Here is a 19,492-nt window from a genome sequence, read left to right on the forward strand (position 1 = left end):
CTAGGAATACCACCACCACCACCACCACTACTAGGAATACCACCACCACTACTAGGAATACCACCACCACCACTACTAGGAATACCACCACCACTACTAGGAATACCACCACCACTACTAGGAATACCACCACCACCACTACTACTAGAAATACCACCACCACTACTAGGAATACCACCACCACCAACACTACTAGGAATACTACCCCCACCAACACTACTAGGAATACCACCACCACCACTACTAGGAATACCACCACCACTACTAGGAATACCACCACCACCAACACTACTAGGAATACTACCCCCACCAACACTACTAGGAATACCACCACCACCACTACTAGAAATACCACCACCACCAACACGGAATACTACCCCCACCAACACTACTAGGAATACCACCACCACTACTAGGAATACCACCACCACCAACACTACTAGGAATACCACCACCACCACTACTACTACTAGAAATACCACCACCACTACTAGGAATACCACCACTACTACTAGGAATATTACCACCACCAACACTACTAGGAATATTACCACCACCAACACTACTAGGAATACCACCACCACCAACACTACTAGGAATACTACCCCCACCAACACTACTAGGAATACTACCACCACCACTACTAGGAATACCACCACCACCAACACTACTAGGAATACCACCACCACTACTAGGAATACCACCACCACCAACACTACTAGGAATACCACCACCACCACTACTACTAGAAATACCACCACCACTACTAGGAATACCACCACCACTACTAGGAATACCACCACCACCAACACTACTAGGAATACCACCACCACTACTAGGAATACCACCACCACCAACACTACTAGGAATACCACCACCACCACTACTAGGAATACCACCACTACTACTAGAAATACCACCACCACTACTAGGAATACCACCACTACTACTAGAAATACCACCACCACTACTAGGAATACCACCACCACCACCACTACTAGAAATACCACCACCACTACTAGGAATACCACCACCACTACTAGGAATACCACCACCACTACTAGGAATACCACCACCACCACTACTACTAGAAATACCACCACCACTACTAGGAATACCACCACCACTACTAGGAATACCACCACCACCACCACCACTACTAGGAATACCACCACCACTACTAGGAATACCACCACCACCACTACTAGGAATACCACCACCACTACTAGGAATACCACCACCACTACTAGGAATACCACCACCACCACTACTACTAGAAATACCACCACCACTACTAGGAATACCACCACCACCAACACTACTAGGAATACTACCCCCACCAACACTACTAGGAATACCACCACCACCACTACTAGGAATACCACCACCACTACTAGGAATACCACCACCACCAACACTACTAGGAATACTACCCCCACCAACACTACTAGGAATACCACCACCACCACTACTAGAAATACCACCACCACTACTAGGAATACCACCACCACCAACACGGAATACTACCCCCACCAACACTACTAGGAATACCACCACCACTACTAGGAATACCACCACCACCAACACTACTAGGAATACCACCACCACCACTACTACTACTAGAAATACCACCACCACTACTAGGAATACCACCACTACTACTAGGAATATTACCACCACCAACACTACTAGGAATATTACCACCACCAACACTACTAGGAATACCACCACCACCAACACTACTAGGAATACCACCACCACCAACACTACTAGGAATACTACCCCCACCAACACTACTAGGAATACTACCACCACCACTACTAGGAATACCACCACCACCAACACTACTAGGAATACCACCACCACTACTAGGAATACCACCACCACCAACACTACTAGGAATACCACCACCACCACTACTACTACTAGAAATACCACCACCACTACTAGGAATACCACCACCACCAACACTACTAGGAATACCACCACCACTACTAGGAATACCACCACCACCACTACTACTACTAGAAATACCACCACCACTACTAGGAATACCACCACCACTACTAGGAATACCACCACCACTACTAGGAATACCACCACCACCAACACTACTAGGAATACCACCACCACCACTACTACTAGAAATACCACCACCACTACTAGGAATACCACCACCACTACTAGGAATACCACCACCACTACTAGGAATACCACCACCACTACTAGGAATACCACCACCACTACTAGGAATACCACCACCACTACTAGGAATACCACCACCACCACTACTACTAGAAATACCACCACCACTACTAGGAATACCACCACCACCACTACTACTAGGAATACCACCACCACCAACACTACTAGGAATACCACCACATATATTCTGATACACAGCGGGGTGAATTACTGCCTCTAGGCCATGATATGGAGCAGTGACGCCATCTGCAGCGGATTTCTTATCGTGTAGGGCAGGAGTATACCCCGGGGCCGCCATTACACCTCACACTACAGGCCGCAGAGACGGCTCCACATACAGACACAGCGGGCGGACGTGTACTCGGCTTCGCGGGCTCATTACCTCACAATCCAGTTATTTCCTCCCACGATTTCCCTAACAGGACCGATCACCACACGGAAACGCGACGTCCTAGTCAGCTAAAGGACCTTTGATGACGCCATGACCATGTGATCAGTCACGTGTGTGGGAGGGGTTTCCTATAGTTTTATTTCCAGTGTGTGTGTGTGTATGTATATATAATATATATATATATATATATATATATATATATATATATATATATATATTACACACACAGCTCTGCACAATGTGCCCTACACACACAGCTCTGCACAATGTGCCCTATACACACACAGCTCTGCACAATGTGCCCTATACACACACAGCTCTGCACAATGTGCCCTATACACACACAGCTCTGCACAATGTGCACTATACACACAGCTCTGCACAATGTGCACTATACACACAGCTCTGCACAATGTGCACTATACACACACAGCTCTGCACAATGTGCACTATACACACACAGCTCTGCACAATGTGCACTATACACACAGCTCTGCACAATGTGCACTATACACACAGCTCTGCACAATGTGCACTATACACACAGCTCTGCACAATGTGCACTATACACACACAGCTCTGCACAATGTGCACTATACACACAGCTCTGCACAATGTACCCTATACACACAGCTCTGCACAATGTACCCTATATACACACAGCTCTGCACAATGTGCACTATACACACACAGCTCTGCACAATGTACCCTATACACACAGCTCTGCACAATGTACCCTATATACACACAGCTCTGCACAATGTGCACTATACACACAGCTCTGCACAATGTACCCTATACACACAGCTCTGCACAATGTACCCTATATACACACAGCTCTGCACAATGTGCACTATACACACACAGCTCTGCACAATGTACCCTATACACACAGCTCTGCACAATGTACCCTATATACACACAGCTCTGCACAATGTGCACTATACACACACAGCTCTGCACAATGTACCCTATATACACACAGCTCTGCACAATGTGCACTATACACACACAGCTCTGCACAATGTACCCTATACACACACACACAGCTCTGCACAATGTGCCCTATACACACACACACAGCTCTGCACAATGTACCCTATACACACAGCTCTGCACAATGTACCCTATACACACACAGCTCTGCACAATGTACCCTGTATGTATGTGCAGAGCCGTGTGTGTGTGTATAGGGTATATTGTGCAGAGCTGTGTGTGTGTATAGGGCACATTGTGCAGAGCTGTGTGTGTGTGTATAGGGTACATTGTGCAGAGCTGTGTGTGTGTGTATAGGGTACATTGTGCAGAGCTGTGTGTGTATAGGGCACATTGTGCAGAGCTGTGTGTATAGGGTACATTGTGCAGAGCTGTGTGTGTATAGGGTACATTGTGCAGAGCTGTGTGTGTATAGGGTACATTGTGCAGAGCTGTGTGTATAGGGTACATTGTGCAGAGCTGTGTGTGTGTGTGTATAGGGCACATTGTGCAGAGCTGTGTGTGTGTATAGGGTACATTGTGCAGAGCTGTGTGTGTGTATAGGGTACATTGTGCAGAGCTGTGTGTGTATAGGGTACATTGTGCAGAGCTGTGTGTGTGTGTATAGGGCACATTGTGCAGAGCTGTGTGTATAGGGCACATTGTGCAGAGCTGTGTGTATAGGGTACATTGTGCAGAGCTGTGTGTGTGTATAGGGTACATTGTGCAGAGCTGTGTGTGTATAGGGTACATTGTGCAGATCTGTGTGTGTGTATAGGGTACATTGTGCAGAGCTGTGTGTGTATAGGGTACATTGTGCAGAGCCGTATGTGTGTGTATAGGGTACATTGTGCAGAGCTGTGTGTGTGTATAGGGTACATTGTGCAGAGCTGTGTGTGTGTGTGTATAGGGTACATTGTGCAGTGCTGTGCGTGTATAGGGTACATTGTGCAGAGCTGTGTGTATAGGGTACATTGTGCAGAGCCGTGTGTGTGTGTATCGGGTACATTGTGCAGAGCTGTGTGTGTGTATAGGGCACATTGTGCAGAGCTGTGTGTGTGTATAGGGTACATTGTGCAGAGCTGTGTGTGTATAGGGTACATTGTGCAGAGCTGTGTGTGTATAGGGTACATTGTGCAGAGCTGTGTGTGTATAGGGTACATTGTGCAGAGCTGTGTGTGTATAGTGCACATTGTGCAGAGCTGTGTGTATATAGTGCACATTGTGCAGAGCTGTGTGTGTGTATAGGGTACATTGTGCAGAGCTGTGTGTGTGTATAGGGCACATTGTGCAGAGCTGTGTGTGAGTATAGGGCACATTGTGCAGAGCTGTGTGTGTGTATAGGGTACATTGTGCAGAGCTGTGTGTGTATAGGGTACATTGTGCAGAGCTGTGTGTGTATAGGTCACATTGTGCAGAGCTGTGTGTGTGTGTGTGTGTGTGTGTGTATGTGTGTATAGGGCCCATTGTGCAGAGCTGTGTGTATATAGTGCACATTGTGCAGAGCTGTGTGTGTGTATAGGGTACATTGTGCAGAGCTGTGTGTGTGTGTGTATAGGGTACATTGTGCAGAGCTGTGTGTATAGGGTACATTGTGCAGAGCTGTGTGTGTATAGGGTACATTGTGCAGAGCTGTGTGTGTGTGTATTGTGTGCACAATGTACCCTATACACACACAGCTCTGCACAATGTACCCTATACACACAGCTCTGCACAATGTGCACTATACACACACACACAGCTCTGCACAATGTACCCTATATACACACACAGCTCTGCACAATGTGCCCTATACACACACAGCTCTGCACAATGTACCCTATATACACACACAGCTCTGCACAATGTACCCTATATACACACACAGCTCTGCACAATGTGCACTATACACACACACACAGCTCTGCACAATGTACCCTATATACACACACAGCTCTGCACAATGTGCCCTATACACACACAGCTCTGCACAATGTACCCTATATACACACACAGCTCTGCACAATGTGCACTATACACACACACACATCTCTGCACAATGTGCCCTATACACACACAGCTCTGCACAATGTACCCTATATACACACACAGCTCTGCACAATGTGCCCTACACACACACACACAGCTCTGCACAATGTACCCTATACACACACACAGCTCTGCATTATACACACACACACAGCACAATGTGCCCTATACACACACACAGCTCTGCACTATACACACACACAGCTCTGCGCAATGTGCCCTATACACACACAGCTCTGCACAATGTACCCTATACACACACAGCTCTGCACAATGTACCCTATACACACACACAGCTCTGCACAATGTACCCTATAGACACACAGCTCTGCACAATGTACCCTATACACACACACACAGCTCTGCACAATGTACCCTATACACACACACACAGCTCTGCACAATGTACCCTATACACACACACACAGCTCTGCACAATGTACCCTATACACACACACACACAGCTCTGCACAATGTGCCCTATACACACAGCTCTGCACAATGTACCCTATACACACACACAGCTCTGCACAATGTGCCCTATACACACAGCTCTGCACAATGTACCCTATACACACACACAGCTCTGCACAATGTACCCTATACACACAGCTCTGCACAATGTACCCTATACACACACACACACAGCTCTGCACAATGTACCCTATACACACACAGCTCTGCACAATGTACCCTATACACACACACACACAGCTCTGCACAATGTGCCCTATACACACACACAGCTCTGCACAATGTGCCCTATACACACAGCTCTGCACAATGTACCCTATACACACACAGCTCTGCACAATGTACCCTATACACACACACACACAGCTCTGCACAATGTGCCCTATACACACACACAGCTCTGCACAATGTGCCCTATACACACACAGCTCTGCACAATGTGCCCTATACACACACAGCTCTGCACAATGTGCCCTATACACACACAGCTCTGCACAATGTGCCCTATACACACACAGCTCTGCACAATGTGCCCTATACACACACAGCTCTGCACAATGTGCCCTATACACACACAGCTCTGCACAATGTACCCTATACACACACAGCTCTGCACAATGTGCCCTATACACACACAGCTCTGCACAATGTGCCCTATACACACACAGCTCTGCACAATGTGCCCTATACACACACAGCTCTGCACAATGTACCCTATACACACAGCTCTGCACAATGTACCCTATACACACAGCTCTGCACAATGTGCCCTATACACACACACACAGCTCTGCACAATGTGCCCTATACACACACACACAGCTCTGCACAATGTGCCCTATACACACAGCTCTGCACAATGTACCCTATACACACACAGCTCTGCACAATGTGCCCTATACACACACAGCTCTGCACAATGTGCCCTATACACACACAGCTCTGCACAATGTGCCCTATACACACACAGCTCTGCACAATGTACCCTATACACACAGCTCTGCACAATGTACCCTATACACACAGCTCTGCACAATGTACCCTATACACACACACACAGCTCTGCACAATGTGCCCTATACACACACACACAGCTCTGCACAATGTGCCCTATACACACAGCTCTGCACAATGTACCCTATACACACACAGCTCTGCACAATGTGCCCTATACACACACAGCTCTGCACAATGTACCCTATACACACACAGCTCTGCACAATGTACCCTATACACACACAGCTCTGCACAATGTACCCTATACACACACAGCTCTGCACAATGTACCCTATACACACACAGCTCTGCACAATGTAACCTATACACACACAGCTCTGCACAATGTGCCCTATACACACACAGCTCTGCACAATGTGCCCTATACACACACAGCTCTGCACAATGTGCCCTATACACACACAGCTCTGCACAATGTACCCTATACACACACAGCTCTGCACAATGTACCCTATACACACACAGCTCTGCACAATGTACCCTATACACACAGCTCTGCACAATGTACCCTATACACACACACACAGCTCTGCACAATGTACCCTATACACACACACAGCTCTGCACAATGTACCCTATACACACACAGCTCTGCACAATGTGCCCTATACACACAGCTCTGCACAATGTACCCTATACACACACAGCTCTGCACAATATGCACTATACACACAGCTCTGCACAATGTGCCCTATACACACAGCTCTGCACAATGTGCCCTAAACACACACAGCTCTGCACAATGTGCCTTAAACACACAGCTCTGCACAATGTGCCCTATACACACACAGCTCTGCACAATGTACCCTATACACACAGCTCTGCACAATGTGCACTATACACACACACAGCTCTGCACAATGTACCCTATACACACACAAACACAGCTCTGCACAATGTGCCCTATACACACACAGCTCTGCACAATGTGCACTATACACACACAGCTCTGCACAATGTGCCCTATACACACAGCTCTGCACAATGTACCCTATACACACACAGCTCTGCACAATATGCACTATACACACACACAGCTCTGCACAATGTACCCTATACACACACAAACACAGCTCTGCACAATGTGCCCTATACACACACAGCTCTGCACAATGTACCCTATACACACACAGCTCTGCACAATGTGCCCTATACACACAGCTCTGCACAATGTACCCTATACACACACAGCTCTGCACAATATGCACTATACACACAGCTCTGCACAATGTGCCCTATACACACAGCTCTGCACAATGTGCCCTAAACACACAGCTCTGCACAATGTGCCCTATACACACACAGCTCTGCACAATGTACCCTATACACACAGCTCTGCACAATGTGCACTATACACACACAGCTCTGCACAATGTACCCTATACACACACAAACACAGCTCTGCACAATGTGCCCTATACACACACAGCTCTGCACAATGTGCACTATACACACACAAACACAGCTCTGCACAATGTGCCCTATACACACACAGCTCTGCACAATGTGCACTATACACACACACAGCTCTGCACAATGTACCCTATACACACACAAACACAGCTCTGCACAATGTGCCCTATACACACACAGCTCTGCACAATGTGCACTATACACACACAGCTCTGCACAATGTGCACTATACACACACACAAACAGCTCCTCTCCTCATGCATATACACAGCTATATCCTTTATACACAAGCTTAAAGAGGCACTCTGGTGGAAACAAGTGGAAAGCAAATGTTTTAAAAATGAACTGGTGATAGAAAGTTAAACAGATTTGTAAATTACCGTATTCATCGGCGTATAACACACATTTTTTAGCCTAAAGTCTATGTGCGTGTTATACGCCGATAAGCCGCTGCAGTTCAATGATTTAAAGCGGGCACTTTAAATCAATGAACTGCAGCGGCTTTTGCAGGTCCAGAGACCGCCGTCACTGCCCGATTCTCTGCCCCTGTCTATCCTGGGGTCCAGAGACTGCCGTCACTGCCCGATTCTCTGCCCCTGTCTATCCTGGGGTCCAGAGACTGCCGGCGCCGCTGCCCCATTACCTCGCCTATCCCCAGTTTTATAATTACCTGTTGCCGGGGTTGGGTCCGCGCTGCTTCTGGCTCCGGTGTGGCGTCTCCTTTGTCGTTGCTATGCGCTGCGAGTCACAATGACAAGTGACGTCTTCAACGCGATGTCACTCGTCATTGCGCAGCGCATAGCAACAACACAGGAGACGCCACAACGGATCCAGAAGCAGCGCGGACCCGACCCAGGCAACAGGTAATTATAAAACCGGGGATGGGGAGGCAATGGGGCAGCGGCGCCGATGGCAGGGGGAGAGAAGCGGTGGCAGCAGGGATCTAGACCCCAGGAAAGGCAGGGGGAGAGAAGCGGGCAGCGACGGCCTCTCTTCCCCCTGCCTTACCTGGGGGCTTCTGCGGGGTCAGAAACAGTGTATCGGGGTATACACATGCACCCTCATTTTATCAAGGATATTTGGGTAAAAAACTTTTTTTACCCAAATATCCTTGGTATAATGAAGGTACGCGTTATAGGCCGGTGCGTGGTATACCCCGATAAATACGGTACTTCTATTAAAAATCTTAACCCTTACAGTACTTATCACTGCTGTATACTACAGATAACTACAGAGAAATTTGTGTAGTTCTTTTCAGTCTGACGACAGTGCTCTCTGCTGACATCTCAGTGTCAGGAACTGTCCAGATTAGAAGCAAATCCCCATTGAAAACTTCTCCTGCTCTGGACAGTTCCTAACATGGACAGAGATGTCAGCAGAGAGCACTGTTGTCAGACTGTAAATAACTTTCTCTGTAGTATACAGCAGCTGATAAGTGCTGGAAGGGTTAGGATTTTTAAATAGAAGTCATTTACAAATTTGTTTAACTTTCTGGCACCAGTTGATTCGAAAAAAATTTCCACCTGAGTACCACTTTAACCCCTTAAGGACCCGGGGTTTTTCTGTTTTTGCATTTTCGTTTTTCCTCCTTACCTTTAAAAATGTTTAACTCTTTCAATTTTGCACCTAAAAATCCATATGATGGCTTATTTTTTGCGCTACCAATTCTACTTTGTAATGACATCAGTCATTTTACCCAAAAATCTACGGCAAAACGGAAAAAAGATTAATTGTGAGACAACATTTTTAAAAAATGTCATTTTGTAAATTTTGGGGGCTTCTGTTTCTACACAGTACATTTTTCAGAAAAAATGACACCTTATCTTTATTCTTTAGGTCTGTACGATTAAAAGGATGCCTTACTTATATAGGTTTGATTTTGTCGCACTTCTGGATAAAATCTACTACATGCAGGAAAATTTCTACGTTTAAAATGGTCATTTTTCTGACCCCTATAACTTTTTTATTTTTATGCGTATGGGGCGGTATGAGGGCTCATTTTTTGTGCCGTGATCTGAATTTTATAGCAGTACCATTTTTGCATTGATAGGACTTATTTTTTCATTATATAAAAAGTGACTAAAATGCACTAGTTTGGACTGTGGAATTTTTTTGCGCTTACGCCATTGACAGTGTGGTTTAATTAACGATTTATTTTTATAATTCGGACATTTCCGCACGCGGCGATACCACATATGTTTATGTGCAGCTTTTTTTTTTTTTTTATGGGAAAAGTGATTCAATGGGGGGTGATTCAAACTTATTTTTATTCACTTCCCCCCCCCTTTTTTTTTGCAGTGTTATAGCTCCCATAGGGGGCTATAACACTGCACACACTGATCTTTTACATTGATCAGTGGTTTCTCATAAGAAACCACTGATCGATGATTCTGCCGCTTGACCGCTCATGGATCTCAGGCACTGAGCAGTCATTCGGCAATCGGACACCAGGAGGCAAGGTAGGAAACCCTCCTCGTGTCCTACAGCTGTTCGGGATGCCGCGATTTCGCCACGGCGATCCCGAACAGCCCCTGAGCTAACCGGCAGTGATTTAGTTTCAATTTAGACGCGGCGTTCAACTTTTAACACCGCGTCTAAAGGGTTAATAGCATGTGGCACCGCGATCAATACCGCGTGCTATTAGCCACGGGTCCCGGACGTTTTTAGAGGCCGGGCCTGAGGCCGTGGCCCCGCGTTATAGAACGGGAGTGGACTCAGGATGTACAGGTACGCCCTGGGTCCTTAACAGGTTAAGAGCTTTTACACAAAATAATTGCCATTCCCAGTAATTGTTCATACTAAGGGTGTGTTCACACATTCAAGTTACTAACCACTTCACAACATTCGCCATACATGTACGGTGGATGTGCATTTGCGGACTATGATAACAACATTCACCGTAAAAAAAAAAACTTTTAAACTTTTTTTTATTATTTATTTGACATTTTTTAAAGTGCTCCCAACAGATCACACAAACAAATATGAATGTTACTCAGTACCTAATCCTTCCAGTACTTATTAGCTGCTGAATACTACAGAAGAAATCCTTCTCTTTTCGGAACACAGAGCTCTCTGCTGACATCTCTGTCCATTTTAAGAACTGTACAGAGTAGGAGAAAATCCCCATCGAAAACATATGCTGCTCTTGACAGTTCCTAAAATGGACAGAGATGTCAGCAGAGAGCACTGTGTTCCAAAAAGAAAAGAATTTCCTCTGTAGTATTCAGCAGCTAATAAGTACTGGAAGGATTAAGATTTTTTTTTATAGAAGTAATTTACAAATCTGTTTAACTTTTTGGCACCAGCTGATTAAAAAAAAAAAAATAAAAAAAAAAAAAAAAATAGTTTTCCACCAGAGTACCCCTTTAAACGAACAGGCCTATGATTCCCGGGGTCACCTTTTGTCCCCTTTTTGAATATTGGCACCACATTTGCCATGTGCCAGTCCTAGGGAACAGTCCCTGTTACTCAGGGCCGTTTGAAGGAATTTGGGGGCCCCAAGCAAAATAGACATGGAGGCCCCACTCCTCCCCACAGGGGGCATTATATGTGAGGGGCACAGGACAGGGGTTATTATAAGTGAGGTGCACATAATGTCCTGTGCCCCCCACATATATAATGCCCTATGTCCTCTGCCCCTCAAATGTAATGCCCACTGTCCTGCCCCCTCAGGGGGCATTATACGTGAGGGGCACAGGACATGGAACATTATAAGTGAGGGGCACATAACAGGGGGGCATTATATGGGCACATGACAGGGGGGGGCTGTCATGTGCCCCTCACATATAATGCCCCTCTGTCATGTGCACCTCATATATAATCACCTGTATCATAGTGCCCGAACAGCTCTCTCCTTTCTCACATGCTGCTCCGTTGTTGCAGTGCGAGCTGCGGGGACACAATCTATGTGCGCCGACGCGATGGTGTGACGTCATTGCGCCAGCCTGCTGTGGATGGCGTCCCCGCAACTCGCACTGCATGAACAGAGCAGCATGTGAGAAAGGTGAGAGAGTGGTGGAGCTAGACAGATGACAGCTCCACCATGCTACAGGACAGGAGGGGCTTTAGTCTCTGCCTCCCGCTCCAGGGTCTCGCACTGCTGGCCTGGCCGGCTGACAGGGCAAGCTGCTGAATCGGGATAGGGGCAGGAGGATGACCCAGCAGGACAAGCACCGGCTCTGCTTGGGGCTCCAAGCAATTGCTTGGTTTACCTGTCCTGTAGCGACGGCCTGCTGTTACTATAGAGTCCCTGAATATTAAAAATAGGGGTCTGTCTATTACATTACTTAATTCCTTTAGAACACAGGGGTGAATGCCATCTGGACCTGGTGATTTGTCTATTTTGATTTTTTGTAGGCGGCACTGTACTTCTTCCTGGGTTAGACAGGTGACCTGTACTGGGTAGTTTACCTGATCTCGCTGTATTTCACCTGGCATTTAATTTTCCTCTCAATACAGTGGAGAAGAATTTGTTTAATATATTAGATTTTTCCTGATCCCCGTTTATAATTTCTCTCTCATAATTTTTTTAAAGGGCCAACACTTTCATTTTTAACTTTTTTGCTATTTATATAGTTAAAGAACATTTTGAGGTTAGTTTTACTCTCCTTTCATACCTATAAGAGGTTGGCCTAAAAAGGAATGCCTACACTTTGGCAGTTTGGGCCATGCCCCTTCCTTTGCCATTTGTCAAGGGCCCCCCTAACATCCATGAATCACACAAACAGTCCATTGACTCTAAAGCCTTTGATTTACAACCAAATTAGTCACTATTTTACTGCACCAAGAAAGTAGAGAGGAGGTTAGGCCCAGGACCACCAACAAATAAACCTACTGGTTAAGAGACAATGAAAACATGGTTAATGGAGAGATTTATCCAAACCTGTGTAAAGAATGTTGCAGTTGCCCATAACAACCAGAATCAAGCTTGTATTTTAAACCCTTCTAGGACCAAGGGTGTACCTGTACCCCCTCGTCCCACTCCCCTTCTATGGTGATCTCCGGCTTTACCCCCTTAGATGCCATGATCAAAGTTGTTTGTGGTGTCTAAAATAGAAAAAAAATGTATCCTGGCAGCTCAGCGGAGCTGATTGGGACCACCACGGTGAAACTGCGGTGTCCCAATCAGCTTAGAGGACAGATTGAGAGCCCTTACCTGCCTCCTCGCAGGCCAATCGTTGCTAGGATGCGCCAGCCCTGCTCTGCAGGCTGGAGCAATCGAGTACCGATAACACTGGTGAATGCTATGGCGTAGCATTGAACAGTATGTAATCAGAAGATTGCATGTAATAGTCCCCTATGGCGACTATAAAGTAATGTAAAAAAAAGTTAAATAAATGTGAATGAATGCCTCCCTAAGAAAAGTTAGAATCACCTCCCTTTTCCCATTTAAAAATGAATAAAAACGTAAAACATATGTGGTACCGCCGCATGTGTAAATGTCCGAACTATAAAAGTGTTAATTAAACCACACAGTCAATGGTGTACACGTAAAAAAATTCCAAAGTCCAAAATTGCATATTTTTGGTCACTTAGTATACCCTAAAAAAAGTATAAAAAGTGATCAAAAAGTCCCATCAAAACAAAAATGGTACGTATAAAAACTTAAGATCCCAACACCAAAATGAGCCCTCATATATCCCTGTATGCGGAAAAATAAAGACGGCATAGGGGTCAGAAGGACAATTTTAAACATACAAATTTTGGTGCATGTAGTTATAATTTTTTTGTTAAGTAGTACAATGAAATAAAACCTGTACAAAATTAGGTATCCTTCTGACTGTGTGGACCTACAGAATAAAGATAAGGTTTCATTTTTACCGAAAGGTGCACTGTGTAGAATCGGAAGCCCCCAAAAGTTACAAAATGCCGCTTTTCAAAATGGAAATGAATTTTCACATATTTTCATAGACCTTTGAAAAGGTGGAGGAAAAAAAGGTGTGAATAATATCGCTGGAACAGAAATTACAGTCGTTTTTGAGAATCTCCCACAGAACATCTGATTTTAAAAAAGTATGTAATTTTGCTGAACAATCTGTCCCCTTACCTCTATATCAGTATTTACCAACCAGAATGCCTCCTAGTGTTGCAAAACTTGGGATGCTGGAAGTTACAATTTTGTAAAAGCTGGAGGCCCTCTGGTTGGTAACCACTGTGTACATGTACCAGAGCTGAGTGTGTGATCGTGTACACGTAGCAGAAATTAGTGTGCGACATGGGTATAAAGCAGAGCTGAATGTGTGATAATGTGTAAGCATGACCACACACACACACACAATCACACACTCGGCTCTGCTGCACACACACACACACACACACACAATCACACACTCGGCTCTGCTGCACACACACACACAAAATCACACACTCGGCTCTGCTGCACACACACACAATCACACACTCGGCTCTGCTGCACACACACACACAATCACACACTCGGCTCTGCTGCACACACACACACAATCACACACTCGGCTCTGCTGCACACACACACACAATCACACACTCGGCTCTGCTGCACACACACACACAATCACACACTCTGCTCTGCTGCACACACACACAATCACACACTCTGCTCTGCTGCACACACACACAATCACACACTCGGCTCTGCTGCACACACACACACAATCACACACTCGGCTCTGCTGCACACACACACACAATCACACACTCGGCTCTGCTGCACACACACACACACAATCACACACTCGGCTCTGCTGCACACACACACACAATCACACACTCGGCTCTGCTGCACACACACACACAATCACACACTCGGCTCTGCTACACACACACACACAATCACACACTCGGCTCTGCTACACACACACACAATCACACACTCTGCTCTGCTACACACACACACAATCACACACTCGGCTCTGCTGCACACACACACAATCACACACTCGGCTCTGCTGCACACACACACACAATCACACACTCGGCTCTGCTGCACACACACACACAATCACACACTCGGCTCTGCTGCACACACACACACAATCACACACTCGGCTCTGCTGCACACACACACACAATCACACACTCTGCTCTGCTGCACACACACACACAATCACACACTCGGCTCTGCTACACACACACAATCACACACTCGGCTCTGCTGCACACACACAATCACACACTCGGCTCTGCTGCACATACACACACAATCACACACTCGGCTCTGCTGCACACACACACACACACACACACTCGGCTCTGCTGCACACACACACACAGTCACAAACTCAGCCCTGCTGCATACACACAGAACTGCTGCATTTACACAATCACACACAGCTCTGCTACATACACGTGATCACATATATACATAGGGGGAAATTTAATCAATGTTGGTGTAGGTAGAAGTTTTTTGTAGATCGTTTTGGTTGGTCTAAATTTGGTGCAATTGAACCAATTATACCATACTTGTGCAAGGCACATGATAAAATTTTGTGCAAAGTTCCAAATCTCCACACAGTTCTATTTGTACACCTGAGCTGCACCTCACAGGTAAAGTGTACACAGGGATTTTGAGGCCAAGAGTCCATTGAGGTTTTTTGTCCACCAGCAAAATACGCCAGAAAAACTGTCACAGCTTTTTCTTGCGTTGTCGTTTTTTTGCTGGTGTGTGGAAACAGTCATTTTTTTGTACCATATGACAATTTTTTTTTTACTGCCTTCAGGGTACCACTCCATGGGCCGGATGCAGAGACCCCGGTCCTCAGAGTGTAAGGAGGTGAGGAGTGATGTATAGCATATACAGGGTGCACAGCATCACTACTTACCTCTGTCGGCTGTATAGTATACAGGGGTGCATAGTGTACCCATGTACAGTGGGGATCAAAAGTTTGGGAACCCCAGGTGAAAATTTGCATTAATGTGCATAAAGAAGACAAGGAAAGATGGAAAAATCTCCAAAAGACATCAAATTACAGATTAGACATTCTTATAATATGTCAACAAAAGTTAGATTTTATTTCCATCATTTACACTTCCGAAATAACAAAACCAAAAAATGGCGTCTTCAAAAGTTTGGGCACCCTGCAGAATTTATAGCATGCACTGCCCCTTTACAAAGCCGAGACCTGCCAGTGTCATGGATTGTTCTTAATCATCATCTGGGAAGACCAGGTGATGTCAATCTCAAAGGTTTTAAATGCCCAGACTCATCTGACCTTGCCCCAACAATCAGCACCATGGGTTCTTCTAAGCAGTTGTCTAGAAATCTGAAACTGAAAATAGTTGACACTCACAAAGCTGGAGAAGGCTATAAGAAGATAGCAAAACATTTTCAGATGTCAATATCCTCTGTTCGGAATGTAATTAACAAATGGCAGTAATCAGGAACAGTGAAAGATAAAGCAAGATCTGGAAGACCAAGAAAAAAAATCAGAACAGCTCGCAGGATTGTGAGAAAAACAATTCAAAACCCACGTTTGACTGCACAATCCCTCAAGAAAGATCTGGCAGACACTGAAGTTGTGGTACACTATTCCACTATAAAGAGATACTTGTACAAATATGGTCTTCATGGAAGAGTAATCAGAAGAAAACCTCTTCTACATCCTCACCACAAAAATCAGCATTTGAACTTTGCAAATGAACATATAGACAAGCCTGATGCATTTTGGAAACAAGTTCTGTGGACAGATGAGGTTAAAAATGAACTTTTTGGCCGGAATGAGCAAAAGTACGTTTGGAGAAGAAGGGGAACAGAATTTAATGAAAAGAACCTCTGTTCAACTGTTTAGCATGGGGGTGGATCAATCATGCTTTGGGGTTGTATTGCAGCTAGTGGCACAGGGAACATCTCATGAGTAGAAGGAAAAATGGATTCAATAAAATTTCAACAAATTTTGGATGCTAACTTGATGCCATCTGTGAAAAAGCTGAAGTTAAAGAGAGAATGGCTTCTAAAAATGGATAATGATCCTAAACACACCTCGAAATCCACAGGGGATTACATCAAGAGGCGTAAACGGAAGGTTTTGCCATGGCCTTCACAATCTCCTGACCTCAACATAAGTGAAAATCTATGGATAAACCTTAAAAGAGCAGTGCGTGACAGACAGCCCAGAAATCTCAAAAGGAATGGAAGACTTTTGTAAGGAAGAATGGGCAAAGATACCTCAAACAAGAATTGAAAGACTCTTGGCTGGCTACAAAAAGCGTTTACAAGCTGTGATACTTGCCAAAAGGGGGCAGTACAAGATATTAACTCTGCAGGGTGCCCAAACTTTTGCAGACGCCATTTTTTTGTTTTCTGTTATTTATAAAAAGTGTAAATGATGGAAATAAAATCTAACTTTTGTTGACATATTATAAGAATGTCTTATCTGTAATTTGATGCCTTTTGGAGATTTTTCCCATCTTTCCTTGGCTTCTTTATGCACATTAATACAAATTTTTACCTGGGGTGCCTAAACTTTTGATCCCCACTCTATACTATACAGGAGCCCAGCAAGGAAAGAGTTAACCCACGCTGCTGCTGAGCACTTCTGGGTTAAGTCTTTGTGCGCTATCCTGTATATACAGCTGTCTATAGATGACTGTATATACAAGATACAGTAGGCAGACGTCAACAATTGGAGGCTCCCTGTTTAGGAACACCCCAGGGGGTTCTTCTCATTTTAGATAGGTGAATGTGGAGGACTACGTCAGATTCGGTGGATTGCGACGATGAACAGCATTTTTTTAAATGTCAATAAAAGGGTTAATGAGGGCTGTGGGGGAGTGTTTTTTTTTTTTTTATAATTTTTTTCCCCAATGCGTTGTTTTTTATAATTGAAGTTTCAGGATTAGTAGTGGAAGCCGTCTAGTAGACCAAATCCATTACTTAGCCGGGGCTTAGATTTAGCCCCAAAATCAGTTAGCGATAACCCCCAATTATTACCCCGGTACCCACCGTCACAGGGGTTCCAGGAAGAGCCGGTACAAACAGGCCTGGAGCATCAAAAATGGCACTCCTGGGCCTAGGTGGTAACAGGCTGGCATTATTTGGGCTGGGGAGGGCCAGTAACAATTATCCTTGCCCACCCTGGTTACATCTGGCTGATACTGAAAAATGGGGGACCTACCACTTTTTTTTATTTTTATTATTATTAAAAAAAAACAAAAAAAAAAAAACGCATAGGGTTCCCCCTATTTTCAGTATAAGCCAGATACCAACCAAGCTGTAACAGCCTGGTGTTACCAGGGTGGGCAAGGACTATTGTTACCGGCTCTCCCCAGCCTAAATACCACCAGCCTGTTACCGCCTAGGCCCAGGAGCGCCATTTTTGATGCTCTGGACCTGTTGGTACCAGCTCTTACCAGCACCCCTGTGGTAATGGGTACTGGGGTAATAATTGTAGGTTAGCGCTAGCCGATTTTGAGGCTAATGCTAAGCCCCGGCTTAGTAATGGATTCAGTCTATAAGACAGCTTCCACTACTAACCCTGAAAATTCCATTATAAAAAACATGACGCATTGAAGGGAAAAAAAAGGGAGCCTCCAATTGTTGCTAAACTAAAACTCCCATCATGGGGGGCTGTAGTTCAACAGCTGTAGAATGACCTGCTGAGATCTGCACCTCAGCCCCTAGACTATAACTCCCATCATGCATGGAGTCTGTCCATGATGGGAGTAGTAGTCCTTAAAGTCCCACAGCCGGGGGATGTGCAAGTGCCATCCCTCAGCGCTGCGGTACTACAACTACTCCCATCATGGGACAGACTCTGTCCATAATGGGAGTTATAGTCCAGGGCTAAGGGGCAGATAGCAGGTCATTCTCCAGAGACCCGCTGCGATCCGCATTTATTAACTGTACAAGCCAGCGGCACATGTGACTCCCCGCCGGCTCCTGTATACAGCTGTCAATTCATAATCCCCTCCGCCGGGAGCATGTCCCGCCGACTTTTACAGTTAATAAACGCGGATCACTGGGGGTCTCTGGAGAATTACCCGATGCGATCTGCCCCTCAGCCCCTGTACAAT

General features: G+C 45.4%; 1 protein-coding gene across 2 annotated transcripts in view; it reads right to left on the reverse strand.

The window, feature by feature from the left end:
- Nucleotides 1-19,492, reverse strand: part of LOC130274242 (RNA-binding protein 12B-B-like) — a 47,860-nt gene that overhangs the window by 16,937 nt on the left and 11,431 nt on the right. The window contains exon 1 of one of the 2 annotated variants that reach the window (XM_056522324.1): nt 2,588-2,699. The exons of the other annotated variant lie outside the window; for it this stretch is intronic. The gene's annotated coding sequence lies outside the window, so the exon portion shown is untranslated. Of the gene's footprint in view, nt 1-2,587; nt 2,700-19,492 lie in introns of those variants that run through there. 2 annotated transcript variants of the gene reach the window in all.

This window comes from Hyla sarda, chromosome 5 (assembly GCF_029499605.1).
Source record: "Hyla sarda isolate aHylSar1 chromosome 5, aHylSar1.hap1, whole genome shotgun sequence".
NCBI classification, from domain to species: Eukaryota; Metazoa; Chordata; class Amphibia; order Anura; family Hylidae; genus Hyla; species Hyla sarda.